Source organism: Bombus vosnesenskii, unplaced genomic scaffold (assembly GCF_011952255.1).
Source record: "Bombus vosnesenskii isolate JDL3184/JDL3185 unplaced genomic scaffold, Bvos_JDL3184-5_v1.1 scf7180000013267, whole genome shotgun sequence".
NCBI classification, from domain to species: domain Eukaryota; kingdom Metazoa; phylum Arthropoda; class Insecta; order Hymenoptera; family Apidae; genus Bombus; species Bombus vosnesenskii.
In genome coordinates this window covers 1,733,295-1,750,629 of record NW_022882927.1, presented here as the reverse complement: position 1 = coordinate 1,750,629, position 17,335 = coordinate 1,733,295, and the positions used below count along the sequence as shown (strand labels likewise).

At 35.0% G+C, this 17,335-nt stretch overlaps 1 protein-coding gene across 1 annotated transcript in view; it reads right to left on the bottom strand.

Moving 5' to 3' along the window:
* The window catches only part of LOC117230729 (suppressor of lurcher protein 1), a 524,767-nt gene that overhangs the window by 365,112 nt on the left and 142,320 nt on the right, over positions 1-17,335 (bottom strand). The window lies entirely within an intron of this gene.

Below are 17,335 nucleotides of genomic sequence, written 5' to 3'. Positions count from 1 at the left end.
TTATTATGAATAATAAAATATAAAATTATTACTTTTTTTTATTCCTGCATAACAATTCAATATCATTCATGATTAACTTCCAATGAAATATTATTTCAGTTACGTTTCAAAGTCAATGATGTATGTATTAACTGTGAAGTTCATAAAGATGTTCAATAGGATTAACATGTTTGGTTTCAATTTGATAAATTGCGGTCGAAATTCACCGATATACGTGTAATGTTTGATTTAAACCAGCATGTTGCAAAATTTAGTATTTGAATGACTATTAACTTTGGTGTGGATATTGTAATTTTATGTAAAATGGATATTTTATGTGTTAGCATAATTTAAGCATAATTTCATGTTATTTTAATTTACAAAACTCTGTGTGATGCTGCATCGTTGTTATATTGATACGTGCTTACGCATGTTACATATGTAATTCTATTTTATTTGCGGAAGTGACATTCGATAAACAAGGATTTACGAGAATATTATAACACGATATAATTAATAATTAAATTCTGCAACTTCACTTTAAACATATGCACAGTAATTCGTATTAAATTCTGAGGGATCGTAAAAGTTTGAAGATAATACAATAAAAACTGATTGTTAAATCCTGTTAGAGTTAAAGATATGATACTAAAGTACTAAATAATAAAGTTATTCTTAATGCATAAGAAAGTACATTTTCTGCTATGGAATCAAACTTTAACATCTACGAAAGATATTACATTAAAGTTCCCTGAAATTTCTTAATAAAGACATTGTGGCAAATGTTTTAATTCGATCCGAACTACTTAAGTTACTCTAAACGCATTAAAAATAATTTCACTTACCAAATGAAAATGTTGAACTTGAACGAAGAAACCTGCTAAATTTCTATTATTAAATTATTTCCGTAGTTTTGCGTAACTTCACAGCTACGTTTATACGTCCAATTTATATAGCGTGTCACAAATCGCGAAAATCAGAGGGCAAAGCAAGAAACAAAGGGAAATAAAATGATAACAAAAAGAGACGTACTCAAAAGAACGGAGTCATCGAATATCCAAGCGTTGGAGAATTAAATTCTCGAGAAACATTTACTATGCTCAGTGACATTGCCGCGTTGTCAAAGAACGTGTTGTTCCGTGAAACCCAAAGAGCCGTCGTCGATCGTCAACCGTTATAACCACCCCCGCTGAATTTACACACAAAGCGATTCATAGTGAAAGATGAAAACAGCCCTTCTCTCCAACCAGAATTCGAATCTCGACATATCGCTTTGTTCTGCATAGCGTGCATCAGCTTTGTTCTCAATTTTTTCTGTAGGTCAGGAAACAGAAATTTCCTGCTACAATTTATTGCATTGACACGCAGTGGCTCGCAAAAGCGTTTGAACACGTATAGATCATAGAAGCTTTTGCATGATATACGATATGAACAATTATCACGATGATGTTGGCGAGGTTTGAAACAAATATACATAGCTGTTGTAAGGTATTTATCGTAAAAATTCACTTTCTTAGGTTATTTTATTTAAATAGGTAGTTATTCGTTATATTAATAAATTTCAATATTTCATGGAATTATGTATCTTTATCATAAAGTGTATGTTCCAAGTGTAAAGCAACTATTTATGCTGCATACCAATTTTTTACTAATGTATGTACATATATACTTGCACTAATATCTTGTAACTTTCATGTAGATCTTCAGATTAACTTCGAAAATACCGCCACTTCGATCGTGGCAGTCGTGTTACCATACTAATGAAATTTCGAAGAATTTTCTATGATAAGTGTTCGATTACTTTCTACCTCCCTGTAAAATGAGTTTGTCACTATATATATCGCAATATTAATCCTGACACTTTCCAGAGACGATTTTACACGAACATTGTAATATAAGAATAAAAAAGCATTAAAAAAAAAGAATTATTAATCGTCTCATTAAAAATAACGAAGGCACGAAAATATCTGAGAGAAATCCCACAGTACCCCACACGTAAATCCAACGTATAATTCTGAGGCAATTTTTTATAAAATAACGTTTCTGTTAACTTGCAATATTAGACGGAAAAAACTTTGCATCATTATTGGACAGCGACGTCGAATCAAATTCCTGGGAAGCACCTTCAGAATAAAGTTAATAACACTCGATAGCTTCCCCTATCGAATACAGATTTGTTTGCCGCGAGTTGCAGACGTATCTTTTGTTAATAGTATCAGCGGACGCTTTGTTCCCGTCCAAAGGGTAGCAAACAAGATTCGTTTCTCCTGCATTCGGTATGAAAATCGATAGGAAATTCCACGAAGTATCGGAACTGTCGTAGCCTGACGATAATCCCTTGTATACCGCATACAAACTCAGCGCATCGTCGAAACGAGTGAAAAATATCAGACAATGGATCCGGATAAAAGAACGATGGAAAAGTTTCCTATCGGATGATGAACGAAGCGATTTTTGAACCGTGATCCGATAAGAATCGTTCCGTTTCAACCGTTTCGAATGATGTATGGTCAGCGATAAGAAGAAAGGTTCTCGTTTGATCTTGCCATGTATCGTAATTGTTTCTTCCTTGCAGTTGTGCAGGAGATGACTTTTTTTCTTGTTCGAAGGTCCGTTCGTTCCATGTCAACGCTTGAAATTGAGCAACGCGTAAAAACAGCATATATCTCGTTACTCGTTTCAGATACCGTATTATTAATTTTACACGCTAGAATGTTTACATTCTTACCGAACTGAATTTTTATATAATATCCATTAATTACATATGATATTTTATCTCCTTTTCTTTTTACATAGGCTTTAACGTCGTATCAACTACACCTATGTGGTTATTAGCGATGACAATGCGAGCAGAGGCAGATTTACTAGTTAAATTTTCCTAAATATCTTTGGACATATTTTTGAGAAAGTAAAAAAACGCTTGAAACTTGAATTTCGTCACGGAGATCTTCGCTTAGAGACACACTGAGTCAGGTGTGACCAATTCTAAGTCTGTTTAATACAACTTGGTGTTGACGATCTAGGTTCCTGGTCCTTAACTACTGCAAGTAACTACGTTCTTGTTAACAAATTCTTCGTTGATTCCCAGTGCACCAGGTTGTAGAGCTTTTCCATACGTTGTTTCAGCTGAATTGGAGATGTTTCTTGAAAAACTTTGACTCTCAGGGATTTTTCCAAGGTTCTCTTGTTAAAGATAAGGTAAATGCACTCTTTGCTGCCTTGTTCACCAGTTCGTTATCAGGGATGTCCAACACGTGGTGGGATTCGCGAAAGAGTAATTGTTTTACCTACCGAGTGATTTTCCAATCAAGTACGATGCCATCGGAACTGTATACATTTTTGATGGATGTGATAGCATCCTTGCTATCGGTGAGAATAATGTAGTTTTCGTTCGATCCATACAAAACAATTTTGAATACCTGTTGGATCGCTATTAAGTCTGCTGATTTATTGCTAACGTTGTTAGGTGATCTAAATTTGTATATTTTATCTCCAAAGACCATAGCACGTCCATATCCCGTCTTAGAATACCAGACATCGGTATATCTTGTACGGACCCTGATAGTTGAAAGGCTAATGCCTTCGATGATTCAGCGTTTGCAGCATTCCTTTAATCTTAATGAATTCGATGCATTAATATTTCGTTCTTCTTTTCGAGAATTATTAAACACTTTTGAAAGAGAGGATATTGTAACTACGTAAAAACGTCCGTATGTAATTTATCGGAGGACTTTCGCGAAGGACCACTTCCTTGCTGGTTATATTCTTCTAATGCGAATGTCCAATTTTATAGAACCGTTTGCTACATCATACAGCACCAATTGCTGTGTTTTTTGCCTCTTCGATAATCAGAATTACACAATTCACCGGTAAATCTAGTTCGTAAAAAAAGAAGAAGAAAGCGAGGGAAGTATAGTACGTTGCAGTGCGCAGAAAAGGGGAACTGATTAACGTGCCACAATTCAAAAAGTTCTCCCTAAGAGCCCCGTAGGATCGTTGGCACGAAATCACGGCATAGCGTGCAAAACTTCACGAAGAGTCCTACTCTGATTGGCTTTACGCCAGGCTTATACCCCTCGGGGATCTCCGAGGGTAAAGAATATTTTTGGAATATTACATCAGAAATTTATACGCATAGCGTATAGAGTATAGCGCATTACGTATACGCATAACGTATGGCGCATAGATTTCGCCTTTTTCACCTTTGCGCCGATCAAAAGTCGTTCAACGATTGTTTAACGATAATGGTGTTGGTCGAATCTTTTTCCATTGTACGATTTCCGTAATACACAAACTTGCGAAAGTATTCGAACACTTCCATAGGCACATTTTACGAAGATATTATGTTTGTTATACGAAAGATTTTGACATTTTATCAGTTACGAGTAGACTGCGGATCTTTACGTAAATTCATATTTTTGTAAACATCCAGCTTTTTGTAAATTCAGATTTTTCGTTTATATATCAAGCGTACAAGTAACGAAACGATATACCGTGATTGAAACCAATTCTTTGATATTAGCTTGTCCGAAAAGTTTCTTTCGTTCTATAAGGAAATGATAGATGAACAATATTTTTTGTTTTATGTTATTTTATTGAATTATGTATTTTGTAGTAATAGAACTAAATACATTACACATGATTCAATAAAATAATATAAGACAGAAAATGTTGTGCATCTATGATTTTCTTGTAAAACGAAAGAACATTTTTTGGCAACTTAATATATCAAATATTCTAATTAACATCAAGTATTCTAGACGTATAACAATTTGTCACTGCAATTGATATATTCAAATTTTTAAAGAACCAAGAAAGACAGCATTTCGTTTTAATAATCCTTTGATGAAATGTGGCGTATTTGCAGTACCAATTATATAGTAATCATGGACTTCACGAGCTATTAGTGTCTCTCCAGTCCTTTGATTCGTACGATTAATATTCTGACGTCTCTGTATTAGTCTTTGCGCAAATAACGTTCGTGCCTTCCAGTGAAATATCACGAATTAATTTACAACAGACTCACCGTTAACAATATCGGGCAGTCAACCATATTATATTTTCTATTACACATCGTTAGTCTCATCTTTGTAAACACATTATGTTATTTTATAAATTTTATTTTGAATAAAAATATACAGTATCCCGTGTAAATAAATTAACGTGACTGAGACTTCTATCACAGCTTCGTGTATAAAAAAATGATTTTTATCAGGTGAAAGTAATTTTTGAGTCAAATTTCATTATTTCTAGATAAATCGGATAAAATTTATATGCTTATTTACATTTTCAAGCATAAGTTAATACCGAGGATTGGAGCGATGAAAACATACTTCGTATTTTTGGGAAAAACATTTTACACAGGTACAGCAGAAATACAATAATGTTAATTTCCTGAATATCGGAGGATATTAATACAACATTTATTTATTAAAATTTAACATTCATTCGATAATAATATTAATTTCTTTAAATCCATTAATATATCCAAACTAAATTGAACAATAACGAAATTGAGCTTTTGATCGGTAATAAAATAAACGTAACGAGTGTGAGCAAGCAGAAGAATCGTTATTTAATTTAATATAATCGAATCAAGCCAATTTCTCGTTTGGAAATACATTTGAACTGATTTTATATAAAAGAAAAATGTCGGAAAACAATTTTCTACAAATTCGATCGTGACGTAAGGACTGGTTCGTAACCGAAAAATTGCAGACTTTAAATAGACTTAAGGAAAAAAAGTAGATAAGACAGACAGCAGGGAAGGAAAATTGGGAAAAGCCCGGAAACTGCTCATATTGGTGCGAGCATGGACGTTACACGTGCATTTCTGAGGTAGCTGCAAGGGCCAAGGGAGAAACCTTGAAAATAGTGAAACAGCAGAATGAAGACTGAAAATTCCTAGAGAAGTTCGCAGAGAGAAAGTTAAAGAAAATCACGGATCGGGAAAATCCGAAAAAGGACTAGAGAAAGTAACCAGACTCGCGCGATATCGCGAGAAACGTAGAGAAAAATAGAAAAGAAAGTTTACCGAAAGATATAGAAATATAAGGAAGAAAAACTTGGCAATGGTACCAGAACTGTTACAATTCTAACTTAATGATCAAAAAATTACGCAGCCTACAAAGAAAAATAAGAGAATAATTCAGTGGAAAATTCATTGGAAAAGAATGCAACTATAATGTTGTTCTCGAGTCAAAATTATGTTCCTAACTCTTTTTAAATATGTTTCTTTCGCATTATCATCGCGCGTGTGCTCTTATGATAAACTATCTAACACAAACAATCAAACTATCGATTCCGTTTAATGAACAAGAAGTGTAATTTTCTTTGTAATAACATTTCTATATAATACGATTTTATTTTCACAAAATTGTATGTCATTTCCACGTTTCAGCTCGGTTCGTAATTTCTGCAATGTTCATGCTACTTGGAAAGGAACAAAGGCTGTTTGCCGATAACACCGGGAATCTCGAGAAATATCAAGAGGGCGATGCTTCGAGAAGTAAGTAAAAATCGGCTGAAGCTTGAAAATATCTATTTCTGACTGAATCGGGAAGAAAGCTAACTATGTTGAAAGAAAGTAACAAGAAATGCCCGGAATTGACTAATTACGAAGGTTTCATTTTTCAATAAGATAATGCTGAGTTTTATAAATTTACGAGAAGCATGCAGAAAAAGATCGAATCTTAACGGGAATGTTCAATCCCATTAACCAAATGTAACATACACAACTGTAATTCCGATCTCAATGAAAAAATTTACCATTTGTACAGTGATACATTTAAAATATAAGCAAATATAACGACAAGATTATTACGATTTTATGTTATAACACCAAACAATAGAAAATAAATCCTGCGTACAAGAACTACCGAAAGAATAACATAAAGTACCTTCCACTTTGAAAATTGTAACATACGATGCAATTCATCCGAGTGTCGTTAACCTTCAATTTTGATTTCACGGTGTGTATTATACAATAGATGAATTTGCCTCGGTAACTACACAGAGACAGGCAAAAGGCACTTCGACTTTTATTGTCTCTCATCGTATCGAAGATTCGTCGAAATGAAAGAACGTCGTACATTTCAGTCACTTTCATACCGACGTGTTTCCATTACATCGTTCTTGAACGAACGTCGAAGAAGCGCGAATGTCGATGATACACGGCTCGATGGAAGCAAATGAAAACGAGGAAGACGCAGGATTTACTACGGTTTCGTTGTTCATCTCCGCGTTCGTTCTCGAAGCAGAAAATGGTGGCGCACTAAAAACTAGCGCGAACCGAATGGCTCGTATCAGGGACGTGCTCGTAAAAGATGTCTGCCAGTGCTACTTTAGCGACGTAATACGTGTTTTCCATTAAAAGGTTGCGAGTATGTGTGCAGAAGCGTGCGAGACGAGCAAGTTCACCCGCTCGATTTAGTTCTGTGTCGGTTTATACGCTGCCGCGTCGCCTCTTTAAAAAGTGATACGCTGTGTAAAGCGAAATTTAACCGATTACGGCAATTATATGTTGCACGCACTCTGCCCTGCCATCGTTTAGTCGTTTTTAATCCGATTACCGAGCGAGGTGAAGGGCCCTGAAATCGTATCAGTCGCCGCGAGACCAATCGTCTCGAGAACTGATACGCAACCAGAAGTTTCATAACCGTCCCCGAGAAAGTAAAGGAACCGAGCAGAAGGAAGCGAAAGCTCGGACGACTTAAGATATTAATTTCTTCGATTGAAGACGTCATTTCCGTGACGACGAGTTCTCTTAATCATGTCTCTTTCTTGAAAAGAAATGTCGCTTCGGCAGGAGAGTAATAAGAGATGGAATTATTATCGGAATACGAGAAGGAAAGCTGAAGGGTGTATTATAGCGAGTTATCGTTCTGTAAACGTTTGCACTTCTACCTTTTAATTATTTACGTGTAATGCAGTTTCACGTAATTCCTTTTGCTTTGTTTCATTCGCATTGCCAGAAAATTTCATTTATGGCTGTGTATGCGTGTGTGTATTTCTCTATAAATTATATCCAGTGTATTACTGTTCGCAGGTAAGGAACAATATAGCAATAGCGAATAAAATAAGTTTTCAACATCATAAACATCCTTTCTCTTATAATGCTACATAAAATTGCAATATGAACGTTCCCTGCATAATTATGGCTGTGATATGCAGTGGTTTGCACCTTCAAGTACGTCGTCAGTGAAAGTTTGCAATGAAAGTTTAAAAACACGGTCGAGCACGAATGTTACAACCGACTCTGGCTGCTGTTTTTACCTCTTAACTACACACCATTCGTTTCTGGAACGAGTCCGTACGTTTATTGCATTATCCAAATTTAGTGTAACGTTTCACAAGCACCAGCAACTGGATCTTATTAAATCTAGGAATTTTAATAAACAACTATATCGGACAAAATAATGGAATAGTTACATTAGATCAATTTATATTATATAGCGATTTAATAAATAAAATTACCAATTAATTGCGCGTGGAATTTGTAATAGGGCAAACAAAGAAAGCAAAGCCAAATAAGATAAAATTGTCTTGTTTAATCGAACATTTTAGAATTGATAACAAAAAAATAAGGATTAAATTAGCGAACTGTTTTCCGCTGATGCAAACTGGTAATGTTATTAATTTAATGATTATATTATGTCATGGTATTAACGCGATTTATAGATACAGGATCGCCATTAGTTTCCGCTTGTCAAATAGTATTGCTACAAATTACATATCGAATTGCGTCATCCCGTTAACCCATTTTGTATCCGCATTTCGAAAATATATTGTTCCAAAATTGCGCATGGAAAATCGCTGTGGCATACTATGTGCACATTCGAAGGAATATTAAATAACGTTAAAAACAATATGAATTTTTTAAAAAAACGGAAGCATAAAATAGTGTTAGCTTGACACGTAAAGTTAAATTTGATATTCAATTAACTATTTCAATTCGTTTGCCTGAGAAATAAAACGTTCGATGATAAAATAACGTGAATTTCATCCAGGATCTATAAAATTCCAACATACGAATTCAACTTTTCTTATTTATTCATTGCAGGAAAACTTTCTGAAATTTCGAATTCTATCATTTTGAGGATTTACGTTAATTGAATTTTGTTGAAAATGGAAGAGCTTCGTTTATTATAATGCTTACTACGTCGTAAACATCTTGATAACCGTTCCTGTCGCAATAAAATATGCCAAGCTTAACTTTTTCTGGAATCGCCAATAACAACAACAATTAAATTAATCTTCGTAACTATGTTAATATATATTTAGGTATGTCTATAATTATAAACAGAAATTCCATTTATTTTACGTCTCTGCAAACTATAACAATAGATTATTATAAACGTATCTAGTCTTTAGATATGATCGTTATAATCTTTCTAATAAAACATTTCATTGAAAAGTGGAATTCCCATTAAACAAAATTGTAGGATCGATCGTGCGGCATATAGTGAATATTTTATCTACAGGGTAAAATTCGTCTTTTACGGTGTTGGCTGCGAATTACCGACTTCCTTCTCGTAGTCAGGAAGCACTGACATCCCTTGTTTCACCGTCACGCATCCTTCCCTCACTTTTGTTCCCAGGTTGCCATCGAGCTCGTAAAGGCGCGCCATAACCGTTTCGAAACAAATCCGATATTGAACACGATCGATCGTCCAGAAAATTTTTAAACAACCTTCCTCGTTAATTCAAATTCGGCGTAATTACTTGAACGTTTATGGAGATATTAAACAACACGATTGCACTACTATTACGATACTATTTTCGACGACATGGAAACTGAACGATATAAATTATAAAAATATATTGTAGTATATTACAGGCGTATAAATCGTAAGAACTATTACAGATTATTCGTGGCGAAAAATTCGCCTACGAAAAAATTAAATTTGTCCTGCTTTTTTAACGTGTACAAAGGAATGCCTTAATTTCACTGATGGAACGAGAATACGTAGTCGGATTAATCAACTTGATTGTCAGAGTGTACATGACGTTCATTGCGTGCTTTTTACTCGAATGACGGTGCATCAACTCGTGCAGTTTCACGATACATCCTGATCACAGGCTCGTAAAAGTTGCTAAATCATAAAACTTGTTAAATCCACTAAAAGGATCATTTGTGGCGGGCAAGGGAAAAGTGTCGCTTTCGAGGGCGATTGTAGATCTTTGTTTCGACAACGTTTTTACGAGCTTGTAAAAAGCTTTGAAATTATAGATCATCTCATTCGGACAACGATAACTTCGATACGAAAGGTAAGATTTGTTCTTCGCTGTTTTTTCGGCCGTGAATGGATTCTCTTTATTTTATTCGGGTTTCTGACGAGAGAGGAGTAAAGATTAAAACACATTGTTTCAAAATATTAACGACATATTTCCTGTAGGCGTAAAACATTGCGAAAGTCAAAAGAGTTTTACATAAGTAGCTATATCGATCCAAAGAATTATAAATAATTTACTGAACTCACAGATTTTATTTATAGAATGCAGTGGCGGTTGTTGGTTATGTTCCCCTTGGAACCACGCAACTTTCCTTCGATCCATGTTTCTCTTCAAACAATAACATTCATTTATCATGATTTATTCGTATATTCATAAGTTCAGATGATAACTGTAACCTCGATATGCTCTCTGAAGCATTTCCGATTTAATAGCTCTTTTTGTTCTCAAAAAAATGTTTAGAATTGTAGGAACCACGAAAGAACAGGCACGATATTTTATTTCAACTGTGTGCTAAAATCTATCGTAAAATATCACAAGTAGTTTTGCTCGTTTAAACAAGAATGTAAGAACGAAATATAAAAATCCAACCAGGATTCGGACCAGGATTCACCTGAAACTTCCATCAAATAAGAGAAACGTACGATCGATCAACGGTTAGCGCGTGACATCAACTAAGTCGCATTACGCAAATTTTGCCCACTTTTGCCCACAATGAAACAAATGACGCACAGTATGGACGATATTCGTAAATCGGAAAATAAAAACGTGGCATTGTTTCATCGGATCGCCAGATGGACAGCGGCCGATCCACGGTGGCTTAACCGAAACGAGGCCCACGCTTTTCAGCGGCGGCATCGCAATTGTATCCGCCGCGATACGACAATAGAGATTTAGGAATGCGAGCTCAGCTAAACAATGGAGCTTTATGAGAACCTAAATCCGCCACAATGGACGCCGATAGTTCTCGCGGCGTGCGTGTGACGATCGATATTTTAAGGTGGCGCGGCGCCGACCTTGCGCCGCAAACTGTCTTTCGGTTTTATAGTTTCGAAGCTAGAGACGATCGGCCGCTTTATAGCAATAAATTCGTGACTCGGTCAAAGGGTTGTAAAAATGACGAAGTATCTGCTTGGTCAGTGTGATCAATGAGTTCTTGTACGGTTAAAGTATCTACGTCAGTCGTAAAAGTTGTTTCAGTAAGTAAAGAAGGCGGGACATTATGAAATAATTACTGTTTAGAAGAAATAAAAAGATAAATATATACATATTGTACAGTTAGGTATTGTATTATTACTGTCAAGTATCGATAATAATATATCATGTTAGAAGATTGTTTAAGGCGTAGCAGACAGTTTTAATCGTTGACGTGTCTGTTGAATTTATAAAATAAATAATCCCATACTTTTTCCTTTAATATAATTAATATACTGTCTAAAACTGTTACGAGTAAAACTGTTACGAGTTAATGTTTTCCGACTTAACAAGGTAAAAAGAATATTAATTCTAAATGTTCATTACTATAATAGGGTTTTCCACAACAAAAAAAAGAAAAGAACGAGTACCATCTGCCAACAGGCTTTGCTTAGGAATTTCATTACAATCTTAATACGCATTTAACTATATTTTATTTTCCAAAAAATTCATTGTATACTTTTACATACTACTCGTGCATACTACGTATCTTTTACTGTTAAACTAAAAATAAAAATAATAAATAAGTGAAATTAAGAAGTAACGTTATTAAAAGCGTAGATTAAGAGGAAAGTTAAGACTTCTTATCTTTGTCATTACTGATAACGCGCAGATGTTATCGATAGAATAGATGTTTCATTGTAATTAAACTATTAATTGAAACACTTTACTCAATTCTCGTGATATCTGATATATTTGTTGCAATGTATTATTATCTAAAGTAAAATTAGAGACTTGACTCTAAGAAGTTAATTTTATCGCGTAATATTACCTTTAGTGTCAAATAATTATGTAAAATATATGCTGCAGGTCACGAGGAATTTTACGATATCGTTGAGATAAAGAATCTTTGAGAATGTAGACATATTAAACAAGTACAATGTATGCAGTCTCACTGAAATATTATTATATTTCATGAACTTATTACGAGAAGAATTGTATTCATGTACAATTTAAACTATCTACTTCGTTAACATATTACAAAAAGCATTTTATTCGCATACAATTTAGTAACCTGTCAAAGTTCGGCTGGCAACTTTTGGCAGTTACTATACATTCCTGTGCGACAGGAGTTTGAGCGCCCAATAGAACCATAAAGTGAGGTGTAATTTCCGTTATAATTCATAATTGGTATAATAACTCAGGGGATAGTTCATCAGAAGTTTTCGTTGTCAGTTCATCGATACGTTAAACACTTCAGAAGTAATCAAAGCTTCAGTATTATTAATTTGAATCAGCTGAGCTTAGAACCAATCAACCTCGCCGTAGTTTATCGACATTTCAGACAATCAGCCTTTCATTAAGTTTGTAAGCAATTAACAATCTACAATTTAGCAATGACTATTATAATTTCTTGTTTACTGAAATATTTGTTTATGTAATAAGTATACCTAGTATGTTTCAAATAATTACTAAAAAAGTTAATGTTATTATTATAAGTATTAAGTAATTATGTTATGTTTACATTGTATGTACAGGAATATTTGATAAGAAAACAACTTGTCAAAAACTGGATAAATAAATAATTTCCCTTTTATAATTTTCAAATCTCCGTACTTTCTAATTTGAAAATGCAATTTATTCATACAATACACATTTATTTCAATTTGTTTGTTTTCTCCTATATGAGCTTTTCGCGGCCGGTGGTCTGCTAAGTCAAAAACGAAATATGACGTTAAAAAATGTAAAACAAAGCGGAAATAAAATACACTGTGACTCGTGATAGTAACGAGTAATCAAACATCTTAAAGAACGAAGTGTTTCAAAGAGTTTAATCGCGAAAACGCGAACCTTAATTGCTTATTGTCAAGTCGCAAAAACGAGGAATAACGTTTAAATATCTATTAAAAACTCAATACACTCCTTGGTAAGATCCTTGGTAAACACTTTGCAAAAGCGAGCAAAGGAACATGGGAAAGCTTTTAAGAAATCGGAAAGGAGCTAAGTGCAACTACAGCAAAAAGATTTTTGCAAAAAACGTGGCAAAAGTGAAATAGAAAAATTTTGTGATAACTTTAACAACTAAACGCTAGCTAGCGTCATTGCAAATCTTTCTTTATCGTTCATTCGTTTTATCATTACGATATTTAAGAGGAATGCAATTTTTGGAACATTGTCACTAACAAATACGTAGATACTTTGGTCAATTAGTGTTACTAAAATATACATCGCTTTCATAGCAAACTAATGGGCAGAAGTAATATTTATCAGGTTGTAAACTTATTAATACAAAGTCGAAAATTAATAGGGAAAAATATCCAACGTGACGTATTACAGCGAGAAACAAAATGTTACAGGAAAAATAGCTGATTGCATTGATAAAATTAATACACACCTAATTATCGGAAGTGCATCACACATCATCAGCATTATTCAATCTGGGTATCATTACCGATTATTGAATCGATTCAGTGATTACAAAAGTATTCAATTACTCGGCAAATGGATTTGATCGGATATTTTTTATGTCGGAAAAAAACCAGAATATATTTTTCACTGAATTTGAAATCCGCATGACACAGAGTTCAAATGGAGTCGAAATCTATCGCTTCCATCGAAGATATAATTTATAGGTGTAATATAAGAACGCAATGAAGCAACCGGTTACCTTATGTATTTTGGGGTTTTATATTTTCATGAAAACATAAAATAGTATGCATAAAGAAATATCTCGTATGGACGTCGTTATATTATGATAGGAAATTAAATAATCCGGATCCAAATTACCTGTCGGATTCCGAGTGAAAGCGGGCCCATTCAATGCTATGCGCCGAACACGTGGACAAGAGATTAAAAATGAGAAAATATTCCAAACAGCACGATAGATGCTCTTTTTCATCAACTACAAATTGAAAATTGGACGATTCTAGAATATCTGCTTTGCAGAAACTCGTCGTATACGCATATGTCGTAAGAGAAAATAATTCTTTAAAAGAAGATTCAAAGGATCGACGTTATTAAGATACAAATTTTAATTATTCTGGAGTTACTAAGTATTCACATATAAATTAACAAGTCTGAAATCCCTATAAATTCGTAACCTGAACATTATAAATTACGACATATTTTCATTACGTTTTTCACAAGGAGACATCCACAATGTGCAAAGTACAAACTATGAAAATTTTTGTTACCTGGTTCGTACAACAGACGACGCGCACATTTAACATACACCGTCAAGTAACTCAATCGTAATTCTGTTATAATAAACCTAAGTAATTATTTTTCAACACGCAACTTCTCGCCGCGCCCCGACTTTGCACTTAGTCACGCGAAGTTAGCGTAATAAAAAACGCCATACCTTTGCACGAGTACTTACCATACGGCAAAGGCATATAAATATTTTATAGCTCAAGTAACTATCACGCAGTTACTTTTTAAAACCGAAAATTCTACGTGGTTTCGATTCGATAACGCTTCGATTGGATAATGTACGATCGCGGGAATCTCCAGCGCAAATATTCGTCTATGATGAAACTTTCTACACTAATCACTAGAACCGACGCGCACTAGCAAATATAGATAACGAAGTTGCCGTGCGCATAATCGTAAAGCTCGCTTTGCTCTATCGTACTCTACGTGCATAAGTTGCGTACATTGTCTTCCGTTGCTTGTGTATAATAGTGTTACACGCGTGTATATGCTTTCGCGGACGGATCTCTAATGAGCAAAATTCTGCACTCGAATGGTACACGGGGACATTATCGGTGAATCTCGAGCCATCCATCGCTATTAAGCCGAACGGCACTTGTATACACGTTGAAAGGTTTCACTGGTTTGCGCGACGCGTCCCAACAATATGTGACAACAAACGTGATTTCCTTCTGGATTTTTTACGTTTCTGAAGTAAAAAATTAATATCAATTCCCAGGAGAAACGTTAACATTACAGTCGCGAAGAACGTCTGTTCTCGCGTGTTTTATGATAGATAATGTACGAGATGTCAACGTGATTATGGATTTCTTGAACGTAATAGCTGATTTTATTGCTCCTGCCGAATTGTTCACGTTACTGGGGTAGAAAGTAAATATTAATTTCTAGAAGAAGTATCGGTATTATAGTCGTGACAAACGTCTGCTTTCGTGCGTTTTACTGTAACTTATTTATTACGCATCAAAGCAACTGTAAAATCAGGCACAAACCCGAAGGGAAACAACAAGACAGAATTAGAGCAGAGAGATGAAACGCTGTTCTTTGAGTGGTACTTTTCAGGACCGTTGATTAGGGCTACTTAGGCTGTTTAAGCAAGGACTCCTGTAATTTGGCTCGAATAAGCTCAAGGTTATACTTTTAAAGATGACATTTGCTTCTACGTTTCCGACGAATTACATGAATTTAACAAGCTTCTAAATCTGCAGTTGTTACACGTGTTTAATACACAATGCTGCTCACAAGTGTAGTACAAATGGACGCATTGCTCGATTTGTACGAGGAATATGCGAATTGACAGCAAATTAACGATTACGCGAAAGACTTAATACTTTGTGGGATGAACACAGATATAATGTATCATATAAAACAGAAATTATGAATATTACAATTATATTTACAATTACAAATAATGAACGAAAATGAAGTAAATGATTAAGTACACTTGTATATCTAATTAGATTTGACTAATAAAACACATTTTACGTAAAAGCTAGTACTTGTAAAAACTAGTAACAGAACCAAAAATAGAAGTTCTCGGTTATTTGCAGAGCGTGAACTAGCGAAGTCGAAAGAAAAAGATTCAAACTTTTCTGATTATCGAAGTTTCCACATTAATTAACGAAGCTGCAAGTAATACAGACTCGTCCGTTGCCATGACTGCGAATAATGAAGATAATTTTGGTGGTTTCGAGTTAATTGATGCAAAAAATAGAGTTTACGTTACGCAAGTACGCAACAGAATTAATGAAATTTTTAATAAACTTATCTATCATGCGTGTAATCCGGTATTTAGAATCTCCTCCATCTCTTACATATCGTAATCTCTTAAGTATTTTCAAACGCGTCCGTAAACAATCTTTCAGATGTTTGCGTTTCGTGTAATTCATTGCCGAATTTCTTCATTTCAATACGCCACCGTCTTAACAAGTATCAATCTGTCGAAACGATTACCGCGACATACTACGAAAAGGCAATCCCAAGAGACCGACGAGCAAAGAACATGAAACTGAGCCGAAAGAATAACTTCGAGTTCCTCGGAGAATCTTTCAGAATCAATTGACGAAAATATTCAGGTAATTTCGTGCTCGATCTTGTTACGTCCACGGGGAACGAGACGATCCGTAGTCCGGCGGTCTTTCAAGCTTCTACTCTCTTGCAGGCCAGTTCCTCCGCTGGGAATATGATCTAACAATGGAGAGTGGCCATCTCGACCAATAATTCAGCGAGCGTCGTAGACAGTGCACGAGAAACGCGAGTGGTGTTTCTCATCGTCGTTGTCGTCTCTCTAGCACCGTGGAGAATTTGCTCCGTGAACATTTTCCTATCTGGTTTCTAGGCAAAAAGGGAACACAATGAGGCATGGAGGTACCACGTCCGTGTAAAGGACTCCGTTACAATGGCACCGGATAATGAGCAACCGAGGACACTGTTGGTGCTTGAACCAGAGCGGCCTGATTTTTGACGTGCGGATGAGAGATAAAAAGGTTTCGCAGGATCGTCCTGCTAACGTCATGCATGTATGGATGCGATACGCAGCGAGCTTCGATGTTCCTTTTGTGTCGTTCAGACCAAGCGAGCTTCTTAAATTTTTAAGAGGTTCGTTTAGAATGTTCGCTCTCTCCCCGCTTTAGTAAAATTTAGTAAAATGGAAGCGCGACGAAACATTTGGAGACTGCAATGCACACACTCATAAAAATTGATATATATATCTGATTACATTGACGTATATTGTGACGTTCTCACGCCATAACGCCATAATACTTTACTGCCATTCTGT